The 13,548-nt window shown below is 36.5% G+C and overlaps 1 protein-coding gene across 1 annotated transcript in view; it reads right to left on the reverse strand.

Annotated features, from left to right (window-relative positions):
* LOC131053398 (probable LRR receptor-like serine/threonine-protein kinase At1g56140) overlaps window positions 1–7,845 on the reverse strand; it is a 105,160-nt gene extending 97,315 nt beyond the window's left edge. The window contains exon 1 of the mRNA XM_059213808.1: window positions 7,828–7,845. The gene's annotated coding sequence lies outside the window, so the exon portion shown is untranslated. The remainder of the gene's footprint in view (window positions 1–7,827) is intronic.
* Between the last annotated feature and the right edge of the window lie 5,703 nt (window positions 7,846–13,548).

Raw genomic sequence — 13,548 nt, forward strand, 5'->3', positions numbered from 1 at the left:
TCAACAAAAGACCAAACACATACAAATTTGCAATTTGTTTGATGAAATATCAACAGATTGGAAGGGAGAAGTGAAATTTTTTAGTGCAAATTAGGGTTAAGACACTGCAGTGAATTGATTCTATGAACCCAAGAGAAATTGGCCCACATAGATATTACACTTGATGCAGAGATGAACAACAAGAACAAGAAGTGGTAGAAGAATAGGATCCCTTGAATATGGCAGAGCAACGGAATGAGGGTTGAAATGGTCAACCCAACATACAAGATGTTTTGGGTCAGTTGGCTCAACAACAACAACAAATGATGCAAACCTTCATGTAGTCACAACAACAAATTTTGAATGCAATTGGTAATTTAAGGGTAGAGCCACAGGCACAGAGTCAAGATGGAGAAGGTAGTGAGATAGATCGTGAAAACCATGTTGGAGCAACCTCTAATGCTGTTAGGACAGAAAATACAAGGTCCGATTGGCCACTTAGACCTACATTTCTACCAAGAAGAAGTGAAGCAGAAGAGGTTCCTCGAGAAGAGGTTGAAGAAACACATCATAGATGACGTCATGGCTGCCTATGACGACTACATGGCACTTTCGGAGCAAGTTAGAACATTAATAAATTTGAATAAGTTCATGAATCAATGGAAAGATAAGGTCAAATTCAGATTGGAAAGGTAAGACAGAGGGCCTAGAAGGCAAATTGGGCAAGGCACTAAACCTGTAGAGTATAAAGTGGCATTAAACAAGGTCTCATTACCCACCTTCGATGGAAGCGGGAAGATTAGTGCCAGATCATGGGTGCACAAGCTTGATACATTCCTTTCCCTTAAACCCATGGATGAAGATAAGGCTATACACTTTGCCACAACGCACTTTGAGGGAGTAGCATATGATTGGTGGCACCATGCTTTAGTATCACAAGATAATGCCATGATACATTCCTATGAAGTATTTGTTAGTAAGTTGATTGCTCGCTTTGATCGGAAGGACATTGAGGTTGACTACCGGAACTTGGCTTAGCTTAAACAAGTTGGACATGTAGAAGCATATATCAATGAGTTCCAAAAGATTGCGGTCATGTTTTCCGACATGTCAGAAAGAAGGGTCACCATGTTTGTGGAAGGATTGAGTGACAGATTAAGGGGATTGGTCAAGGCACATAAGCCTAGCACCTTGCATGATGCCATTGGGTTAGCTCTTGACCTTGAGACTACACCATCCTTTCAGCCACAAAAGAAGAATTTCAACCCTTGGAAATCAAATAAAAAGGGCTTTAATCAGCAGAAGAACACTTCACCAAAAGTAGATCAGGAATCCAAGAATGAGTTGAGGAAGAAGCTATGCTTCTCATGTAAGGAACCATGGGAACCTGGACATCGTTGCTTGGGAAAAAACAAAGTTCATTTGATTGAGGTCATGTCTGATGATGAAGAGCATGGGGAGCAAGAGGCTAGTGTCGAGGATGATAATGATCATGAGGATCAGCCACCATAGGTGGAATTGGAGGATACTGCAGCCAAAGAAACTCCTCATAGTACCATTGCCACTTTGTCAAGAATTCCCTATAGTCGCCCTTTCAGGTTGAGAGGTGTCATTAAGGGGCAACAAATGGTTTACTTAGTAGACAGTGGAGCCACACATAATTTTATCGATGAGCGTTTAGTGGTGAAGCATGGGTTTTATGTCGAAGATTTTCCTGGATTTAGTGTGACTATTGCAGATGGATTTTAGCTGAGTTGCACCAGGGTGGTACGCCAACTTAGCATTCAGTTGGGAGATTACACTCTAACAAATGATTTTTATGTTGTTGGACTTGGTAATATTGATGTCGTCTTGGGACTCTAGTGATTAGAGTCACTTGAGTGTAATGTACAAGACTTTCGCCATATGCAGCTCGAATTAATGGTTGATGGTAAGAAGATGGTACTTAAGGCTATATCTAATGGTAATTCTCAAGTGGTTTCAGCGAGGATGGAGGCTCTAGTCAGGCATGGAGATATGGATTGGGTAGTTTAGTGTTTTATTTCCTCCAAGCAAACTCCCAGCAGCGAGCCACAGTATCATGCTTGAAGAGGGCACCAAGCCAGTTATCACTACCCCCTACTGACACCCATGCCATTTTAAAGAAGAGATTGAGAAAACAATCAAGGAGTTACTAGTGTGGGACACATCCAGCCTAGTTCCAATCCATTTGCTTCATAGGTTGTTTTGGTCAAAAAGAAGGATGGCACTATGTGCATGTGCATAGATTATAGAGCCCTAAACAAGAAAATTATTAAGAAAAGGTACCCCATTCCTAGGTTTGACAAGCTACTTGATGAATTGCATGGGGCCATGTATTTTTCTAAGATTGATCTTTGTTCAGGTTATCACCAAATTCGTGTCTGGGAAGAAGACATACACAAGACTGCTTTTCTCTATCACTATGGACACTTTGAGTTCCTAGTCATGTCGTTCGAACTCACCAATGCCTTGACAACATTTCAATTGTGTATGAACCAAACCTTTTGGGATTAGTTGCGTAAGCTTGTACTAGTTTTCTTTGATGACATACTGATATACAATAAGTCTTGGAACGACCATCTTCAACATTTGGATGTGGTGTTGGATATTATGGAGGCTCAATAATTGTATGCGAAGGCTTCTAAATGTGAGTTTGGAATGACGGTGATTCTTTATCTCGGACATGTGATTGGAGTTGACAGTGTTAAGGTACACCAAGAGAAGATTCAGGCTATACAAGACCGATCACCACCTAAGAACATTTCAGAGTTGAGAGGTCCTTCGGCCTATGTTACTATTACTGAAGGTTTGTGAAAGGTTTCTCACAATTAGCATCACCACTCACAGAAGTCACAAAAAGGGTGCATTTCATTGGATTGATGAGGTGCAGGTGACTTTTGACAAGCTTAAGGAAGTCATGAGCTAATGTCCAGTATTGGTGCTTCCTGATTTTACACAACCATTTGTCTTGGAGTGCGATGCATTGGGTTAGGGGATAGGTGCAATTTTGATGTAGAATCAACATTCGATTGCATATGAGAGCAGAAAACTAAGGGACACAAAAAGATTATACTCCACACATGATAAGGAGATGCTAGCAATTATGCATGCGCTAGCTAAGTTCAGACAGTATTTGGTGGGGACTAAATTTGTGGTCGGGATTGATCACAACAGTCTTAAGTATTTTTTGGAATAGAAGGATTTGAATGAACGGCAATAGAAGTGGGTGAGCAAGATTTAGGCTTACAACTTCGATGTGGAGTATGTTAAGGGGAAGAAAAATATTGTTGCTAATGCACTGTTTAGAAAACCAACACTTTGTTCTCTCATTGAGATTTCAACTAATTGGAAATCTCAATTAGTGGCTGAGTATAGCAAAAATGACTTTTCCAGTGATTTGATTGACAGACGGGCATAGGATGACAGGTATTCAGTGGTTGATGATATCATTTATTATAAGAGCACGATATATCTTGTACTCGGATCAAAGTTGAAGGTCAAGATTATAAGGGCGATGCATGGTACACCTCTAGCAGGACATCCAGATTTCTTCATAACCTATTGACAAATTCAAGAGAGATTCACCTGGAAGGTACTTAAGGATGCTGTGTTGCAATATGTTAGAGAATGCTTGACTTGTCAGTGTAACAAGTCAGAACACATGTTCCATGCAGGCCTTCTGTAGCCATTGCCGATACCTAAATAGAAATGGGAAGGAATATCCATGGACTTTATTACAGGACTTCCACGTGTTCAGGGGAGAGATTGCATATTTGTGGTTGCTGATAGATTAACTAAATATGCACATTTCTTTGTTGTACCTACTAACTTCACAACACCTCAAGTAGCAAAATTATTTTTCAGAGAGGTGTTCAAGTTGCATGGGCTTCCCAAAACTATTGTTAGTGACCGGGACAACAGGTTTCTTAGTATGTTTTGGCAGGAGTTGTTTCGATTAGCGGGTACAGAGTTGACACCGAGCACGAGCTACCATCCTCAAATCGATGGTCAAATAGAGATGTGAATAAATGGATTGAGGGATACCTATGGAATTATGTTGCAGGGCAGCAGCCTGCTTGGACCATATGGCTATATTTAGGTGAGTATTGCTACAATACCACCTACCACATGTCTATTGGCATGTCTCCCTTCAAGGCATTATACAGGTATGATGCACTATCATTTATGGATTTGGCCTTCGATGATAGTAAAGTCCCTCGGGCAAAAGAAACGATGCAAAGTTATCAGGATATCCTCAAGGCATTAAAGGATATGTAATGTCCCCTTTTGGCTTAAGATGTAATTAAATAATTAAAAGCATGTTTAATTATTTAATAAGCCATTAATGTAATTATTTAATATTATTCCTTTAAAAAAGTACATCATAAGGATAATATTATATAATTACTTAAGTGACTTAATAAAGTGGGAAATCAAATAAAGTCACATTTAATTCAAAAGTAAAAGAAAAGAAAAGAAAATGAAAAGGGAAGAGGAAATGGAAGGCCAAGGGACATTCAAAAAGTTATAAAAGAGGATTGAGAGGATTGTTTGAATATGTTGAGTTTATTCATTTCATTGATTGTAACCTGGCATGGTTTTGGAGATTTGGACGTGATCTATCTCAGCCTTCCTAAGGACAAAATCCCTCTTGAAGAAGACTAGCTAGGTAGTGAAAGATCTACTTTGGCTGGTGTTTGCTGAAGATAACAGATTGATCTACTGTTGGTGTGTGGATTTCCAATCCTTCTATACATCCTGTATCTGTGATTGGGAAGTTCTCTGTGAATCCAATCTTTCTGTAAGTTCTGTGGCTACAATTGGGAAGATAATTTTGTTGTTAATTCTGTTGGAGGTTGTAATGATTTATCTATTTTGATGACATTATTCATATTTAATTTCAGATCTCTATTTCAATCTAATATTATATGATTTTCAATATAATCTGTTGAATGAATGGAAATCAATTTTTATGCAAACTGTTTGTTTAAATTCTTGTGGAACATTTGGTAAAATCTGGAGCAAATATCCATACGTGATATTTTAGTAGTATTAGAGCTAGTTTTCTTGCCAGCCTGTGAGGTTTCATGAGTGATAGATGAGTGTAGCCTTGGGTGCCTGGTTGAGGCGAGGATGAAAACACTCGTTCATGGTGGATTTTGATCTAAGAAGTTTTACTAGGTTTGATTGGATTTTAAGTTTAAGTTTAGAAATTTAGAGTCTTCAATGGAAGACAAATTTCAAAATTTTGGAATTTTTTGATTGACAAAGAGGAGGTTATTTGATTGTGCTGATTTACTTGGGTGATTAAATGAGTGTTATTTTAATTGATATCTCCATTTGCTGGAACGAATTTATGTGAGGCCCTAGCCCTAAAACTTGAGAAATCTAAATCTATCAAATGGGTGGCTAATTTTATTTGAATTGTAGTATTTAAATCTGGTGATGGAAAACAAAGAAGTGAGACAAGGTGTAAAAATAAAGTAAGCTGGAGTTCTGATTTTATTTTCTGAATATTATCGGCCTCTATTATTTCACAACTCTTTTGGGGGCATGAAGCTTTGGATTAAGTCTCATTATTAAAGGAATCACATCATACAAGAAGATTCAAGGGTGAAATAAAAATAAAGGAAATCTTTCATCAACTCTGCCACCAACTATCAAATACAGTCAATTCGGTCAATGCTAAAAGACAAGGAGCCAAATATATCATGCAAATCGTGGTATTTCTATTGGTCACAACAAGACAAAAAATAAGAGGATCGCATGTTAGGTGACATGGCACTAACAAGGGTGGTCGTAATTTTTCATTATGGTTTAATTCATACACTAAAGACAAAGTAGAAAATCGTGGCTGGAGACAGATTTCAAAAGATTTGGGGAATGAGACAAATTTGTTTTGTCTTTAGTGCTGGAAGTTGAACTTTTTTTTAAGAAAAAATCGGGCTAAGTCTTCGAAGTGGCACAAAGGGACAAAGCTCAGAAAAGACAAGCCAAACATTGGCTTCCTCGTTTGGACTGTCATATCTACACATCGAAAGAGTCAAGGGCACAAAGGACAAAGGATAATAAGACAAAAAATAAAGATTGGTTGTCTTCTGTGAAAACTTGGCCCAAGTAAGACAGATAATCTTTAGATGTGGCTTATATTAAGCCTACTGTAGTTAACGTGGAGCATAGAATCAAAGTTTTGAGGAAATCGAATAATACCATTCCAGGTGCTAGAATTTGTAGGAGTAGAAATTTGAGAATATAAAGTTGAAGACATAACTTTTTGAGCAAATTATAAGTAACCTTGCATAGAAGCCGTCAGTTCATTGTCTCTTTTCTATATTTGCTAACTGTATTTGCAAAAGTTAAAGTTTATTGACAAGATTCAGGGGTTCGAGTGCAAGGAAAGAGGTCGACTGCAGAATAGAGAGCTTGAACGTGTGAGCTGGAAGCTTCCAGACCAGCATTAACTCTGACCATTGATTGCTGTTCATAACTGAAGCTCATTATCAGCATATAGAATTGCTCTATCACCTCAAAGTGGTCAGATTACAATGATATTATATCCAGATGAGAATATAGCATTTGCTTGAAAATCTGTTCAGAGCAGCAGAAAATTGAATAGAAAGTTTGAATTATATCAGTATAATTTCATAGCCCTTGGAGGACACTGTATTTGTGGGAAGAGCTGCAATTCATAGTTAGGACTTCCATTTACTTCTCAGTGTTGATCAAGTGTGTTAAGGTCAGGTATTAATTCTCTATTTGTACCATTTTTGCCAATTAATGAAATACATTCATTTGCAGTCATTTTGTATGTTTAAAGCCATAATTTTGTCATGGTTAATTGCATGCATTTCTAAGCAAGAAGCTCTCCTGATAACACTTCTATGCAATTAAAAAATATTTTCATTATGAATGTTACTTGAAAGCTATGCAAACAGCCATACATCTAAAAAGACAAACATAATCAGTTAACTAGGCAATCCTGCAAAATGCCTGATATAATATCAATGGTAAGAAGTGGAATAAAAAAATGCAATTTTTTTGGTGCAAACTGGGTAGTCCACTACAGTGGTATCGGAGTTTTCTAGATTAAAGTATGGCTTCAATGTTACCAAAGGCTTTAAGTGATGCTGGTATCAAACTCAATACGCAATCTAAATCAGAAGATGTTTTCATGACTCTGAATCAATTGGAAGGATAATTAGGCTTAGTGGAACAGTTACCTTCAAATCAGTTGGAAAAAGCTCTGGTTCCAACAGTAACTTTTCTAAGTCAGCCTAAATGGTTGAGCCATTCAAATGATGACATAAGCATTGTGGTTGCAACTTGTTTGAGTGAAATCATGAGGATCCTAGTACCTGGAATTCCATATGATGGTGAGACAATGAAGGAGGTATTGCACTTGATTGTAGATAGTTTTCAAGATCTTGATGATTTAAAAAATGTTCACTATTCAAGAAGAATTGCTATAGTAAAAATATTTGTAGGAATCAGAATTAGCAATCTTTTAATAGATTTGGAAATGCATGATTTGATCTATGATGTGTTTCATCATTTCTTGGTTACAACCAATGGAAGACATGACAAAGAAATTATTGCAGCTATGAAGACCATTATGGTCTTGTGTATAAATGAGTGTGATGTTATATCTCAGCCCCTATTATCCATGCTAATGGCTGTTCAAAAAAATGAGTGGGTTGTCTCTTCCAATACAGGTGAATTAGTTAAAGTTGTGTTTAGTTCTTGTGAGGGAAAATTGAAGCCTATTTTGAAGAGAGAAGAGTAGAAAATAGAAAATGAGAGATTCAATTCAGAGAACAAAGAGATTACCTTGCCTAAAGATGGAAGTGTGTCAATCGTCCAAGATGTTTCTTTTGATGTTCATGCATCAATACAAGCTGAAAATGAAAGCAATGAAGTGGTCAAACCAACAACCTTGATTGCCCAAGAAGTTGATACAAATTCAGAAATATTGAATGCACTACCTAGGGATAGAAATGAAGATGTTGGTGAATCATCCTTTTTTTTCAATGACACAAGAGGTTTCTGGTTTGATTTCCAAAACAAGCCTTTAGCTAGGCAAAATGAAATTTCTTTTAATATTGTTTATATCTCCCCTCACGATTAATGTAGTAGGACTAATATTGGAAGTGTTGATTCTATTGAGTGCAAATTGGATTTTCCCTTTCTTGCATATGATTTAGAGCAAAGTCCTATTGTCTCTATTGTTTCAGATTCTCAGCTTCTTGTTGCAAAGAGAAAGGAAGAGGTACATCAGATTGGGAATAGCTCTACGGTTGAGAAGAATTCTGATATGCTCATGCAGCATGACAATAGTTCATCATCCTTGAGTGATCAACATTGGGGAAGACACCTCTTGGCATCAGCTGAAAGGGAAATTTAGATTTTATCTACAGTGGATGGCAGACATAGGTATGTAGAAAATTTATTTCATAACATACCAAGAGATCAAAATAAGGTTAACATCTTCCTTGCTGATTTACGATTAATAAAGAACAATATGGAAGAAATCAAGTACACTTTCTTGCATGCAATTCATGATAGAGATATGGCTTCTAAGGTTGCAAAAGAGGCCACAAATTTATACAATGAAACTCAAAAGAAATTGAAGATTGCTCAAAGGATCCTACAAGAAACAGAAAATCAGTTTATTGCTACTAAACAATTTTGGGAGCAAAAGAATAAGGGATTGGTTGAGGAAATCAAGGAGGTGATTAAGGAACTTAGCTTGCAAGAGACCTATGAACTGGATCATTGTCCCAAAAGATCAGATAACAAAAGTTTGGACCAGCAAGAACATTGGTATGAATCAGGAGTTAAGAATTATCTTCAATTTATTGAAAATCCTTTGTTTGAATTTGATGATGATATGATTCATGACAATCCACTTTTTGAGTTAGATGATGGAATTCCATCCAATTCTAGTGATGAAGATGAAGTCGATCACAAAAGTATAGTGTTGAGACAGGATGGGAATTGTGAGCTTTATTCTAGTAATGTTGTTGTTCCCATAGTTCTTCATCACATTGCAATCCATGATAAGCAAATGTATAGATTTCCCTTTGATCAGAAATCAAGTTTGGTTTGGGTTGATTGTGGGCAGATTAATGGTGAATTCTCACAAGTTTTAATGCAAATGGTGGAAAGAATTATACCAAATACCATTCCTACATTAGTTGATGATGACATAGACTCTATTGAGATGTTGGCTCAATATTTGTTTCCTAATATTGAGTTCAGTTTCTTTAGATATTCTTGTTTGGGTTATGATGTTGGGCAATTCTTAGTGTTCTAGAAGTTGAGGATACAAATTGAGGACACAAGTCAGTTTGTTATAATCAGAGTGGCACAGTGTCATCATGGTGTCTCTTTCCTAAGACTAATTTGGAATCCTGGGATCACATGGGATTCATCAGTTGTTGAAGGTGAGTTTGTTGATCTTCTATAGATAATTATCCGAATGTTTTTTTGGAGAATTAAGGAGGTGACAATAGTATGCACTATTCCTAACACAAGATCATGGCAGCCTCAAAGATTGGTATGGGATCCTGGTGCTAATTGCTTGAGGACAAGCAAATTTTGGGCGGGAGGACTTGTAATGTCCCCTTTTGGCTTTATATATAATTAAATTATTAAAAGCATGTTTAATTATTTAATAAGCCATTAATGTAATTATTTAATATTATTCCTTTAAAAAGGTACATCATAAGGATAATATTATATAATTACTTAAGTGACTTAATAAAGTGGGAAACCAAATAAAGTCACCTTTAATTCAAAAGTGAAATAAAAGAAAAGAAAATGAAAAGGCAAGAGGAAATGGAAGGCCAAGGGACATTCAAAAAGTTATAAAAGAGGATTGTTTGAGTATGTTGAGTCTATTCATTTTATTGATTGTAACCCAACATGGTTTTGGAGATTTGGACGTGGTCCATCTGAGCCTTCCTGAGGATGGAATCCCTCTTGAGGCAGACTAGCTATGGTAGTGTGTAATGTCCCCAAAATTGGACATTACATTGCTAGTGTTCCTCAATTTTGTGAAGTCTCTAAAAGAGACAAAATTGCAAATGTATATTGGAAGACCATTAATTTAGATGATTCAAGTGTGATGCTTAGCATGGACCATCATTCAGGAACATTAATCGTATAGTCAACAATCACAATTAAAGACCGTATCAGGCACTCTAAGGAGACTCATGAGATAGCTTTCTGCTCAGTTGTCGCATTTCATTCTTAGGGGTTCGATAATCAAAATAATATGATTTGCATTTGGAATGAAAGACAACGTATTCCCATATACAATGAAGGAATAATAAGATTTATTAAAGGTCGACAACCTAGATGATAGAACATTGATGACAAGAAGCTGCCAATCAATTAGAAAAGAGATATCTCTTAAGATACTTTGACTCCTCACATATGCTACACATATACATTAGAGAAACATATCATATAATCTCCAATGAATATGGATCGACTAAGAATTATACAAGATGGATAAATATCGATTGTCAACACCAACTAGGAACAACTCCTAAAAGCACCGGATATGTCAAGTAATGCCACCGATCATTCGTTATGCCATGAAAGGGCGTGATTAAGATTGATGTTGGGCATTGCAGATGACAGCAATTAGTCGTAAAGGCTTAAAAAAAGATAATCATCGATATTATTATTTAGCGCATGGTCTGGTAAGCATTGATGAATAGAAGGATAAATAATAAACAATATTAAGGTTAGTGGGTGATTCGTGAGATGGTCATTAGATTGGAGACTTTGAGGAAGACATAATTCCGATGTGCAAGAAGAATGGACATTACATATGAATATATATTTACTTACATCCAAATTAGGAGCTCAATATATCGTCCAAGCCGACTATATAATAATAACCGCAAGTTTATATTATGCATCCGTGGATGCTCATTAATAAACCTTATGACTTGACGATAATAATGGCGATAATCGAACTACGATTAGTGAGAGCGGAAAACTCAATAAATAATAATACAATCACTTGGTTATTGAAAGGTCCGACAATCATACGAATGTGGAGATGTTATGATAGCAATATAGAAGGCAAGGATATCTAAGGAGAATAGGCAATTAGAAAAATATTGGCTGTGGTTAAGTTAGGAAAAGGCACAATAATAATGAGTTATTAGCATAGTCAAACACCAATTATGAATGACAGCCACATGAAGGGATGCGATTTGTATAAGGAAAGGAGGCGATGATGAGTAGACATGAGTCGTGTCTATGCAATGTGGCTTATCATCTCAAGTTAATGTATAAGAAGGCATTCATTGTGACTGCGAAGGGGAGGGAGGAGACTACCATAAGGAGGATAATAAATGCAAGAAGGAAAAAGATGAAAAGGTCACGAATGGTATTCTAATACAGCGGATTTGTTCTTAAGAAGCCTTAGCAAATATGAAGATCTCCATCATGTAAGGAGTATGATCTTATATCAGGAAGGAAGTTTTTATATATTGTTTTTCATTTCAGTTTGGAAGAGCTGTGGGGAGACGCCCATCACCGGGTGCACACGTCAGTTAGTGGAACATTAGAAATTGCCCCTCATTCTAGCGGATATTCACTGCCAATATCAGTCATTGCAGATTGTGCGATCATTGCAAATACAAGTATATCAATTCATCTCATTGAAGCATACTCTTAAACATATAGATCAGAAATAACAAGCAACATTGAAAGTGTCCTTTTATATAAATTTGTCTTTATATTATCAATTATATAATTCGTAAGAAAAATTGGACTTTATAATCCATAATTAATATAAAGAATTCAAGTAATTGCCCCATAATTTTAAGTTACCTTAGAAGGAGACATTACAAAGTGAAAGTTATAATTTGGCTGGTGTTTGTTGAAGATAACAGATTGATTTGTTGTTGGTGTGTGGATTTCCAATCCTTCTATACATCCTATTTCTGTGATTTAGAAGTTCTTTGTGCATCCAATCTTTCTGTAAGTTTTGTGGCTACGATTGGGAAGATAATTTTGTTGTTATTCTGTTGGAGGTTGTAATGATTTATCTATTTTGACGACATTATTGATATTTAATTTCAGATCTCTATTTCAGCTTGATATTATATGATTTTCAATATAATCTATTGAATGAATTGAAATCAATTTTTATGCAAACTATCTGTTTAAATTCCTGTGGAACATTTGGTAAAATCTGGAGCAAATATCCATATGGGATATTTTAGGATAATCTCCAACACGCATAGAGCTAGCAAAAAGTGTATGCAAACAGACACCATGTTGAGAGATCTTTTGAGGTTGGGGATTTAGTTTTCTTGCGTCTACAACCATACAGACAATCAACATTGAAGAAAAGTGGAGTAGAAAAATGTAAGTCACGTTTCTATGGGCCCTACAAGATACTAAGAAGAATTGGGGAGGTTGCATATGAATTGGAACTTCCAGAAGGCAATAAAATACACAATGTGTTCCATGTTTCATGCCTCAAGAAGGCATTGGGCCAGCATACAGTTTCATCTCCCGAACTTCTGCCTCTCGATAAGGAAGGAAATTTGGTTTTAGTCCTTAACAGTATTGTAGATATGAGGAAGAAAAGATTGAGGAACAGGGTGATCCGTGAATATCTCATCAGGTGGAGAGACTTGCCAATTGAGGATGCAACTTGGGAAGGAGAACATATTTTAGAGCATCCTAATTTGCGATTGCTAGAGGACCAGCAATCTTGGGAAGGGAGGACTATAATGTCCCCCATTGCCTAGCTCTCAATTTAATATTAATTTGCTAGCCTTTATTTCCCCAAAGGCTAACACAAAAATTAAAAGGGGAATAAAATTATTTAATTAAATATGAAAGGAAAAGCTAAAGTCACATTTACAATTCATATTTAATTATTAACTGATCACTTTATGGTGAATTGAGTCGCCCAAGCCTTCCTTGGCAATACATTCTCCTAAGTTAAGTTTACACATCAATATGTCTTGAGAGGCTTATGGAGGGAGGTAGTATAATTAATTTATGCCATTATAAAAAGGGTTAATCAAGCCCGACTTTTTATTTGATATGGAGCGGCTTTATCAAAGGGAAATATTATTATTTCATGGAGCAATATGAGGAAGGGAAAAGGCGGTATAATTAAATGAGACGTGGTGAATACGTTATGAAGGACTTTGTTTGAAGTGGATTTATAAAATGAAGAAACGTGAACTTGGAGGACACGATTATTTTTTCACGATATTTTCTTCCTTGTCAGAGCTTCTTTGTGCAATCGGTTATGTAGCTCGAACCCTAAGGTGTGAACCCTAGCCACTGGAGGTTTGGACGAAACCCCAAATCGCTGGTCTGTATCCGAAGCATCTAATTGTAGGTTACATTCCTGAGTCATAGTGTTCACAGTGAGGGTGAAAATCGTTTTGTGGAGCCGTCTAGAGAGATATAGCCACAACATGTTTTGTAGAAGAGTTCAAGCCAGCCAAGGAAGGACTCTTTGAGCATTGACAGAGAAGACTGCCATGATCTTGGGGTATT

This window comes from Cryptomeria japonica, chromosome 11 (assembly GCF_030272615.1).
Source record: "Cryptomeria japonica chromosome 11, Sugi_1.0, whole genome shotgun sequence".
Classification (NCBI taxonomy): Eukaryota; Viridiplantae; Streptophyta; class Pinopsida; order Cupressales; family Cupressaceae; genus Cryptomeria; species Cryptomeria japonica.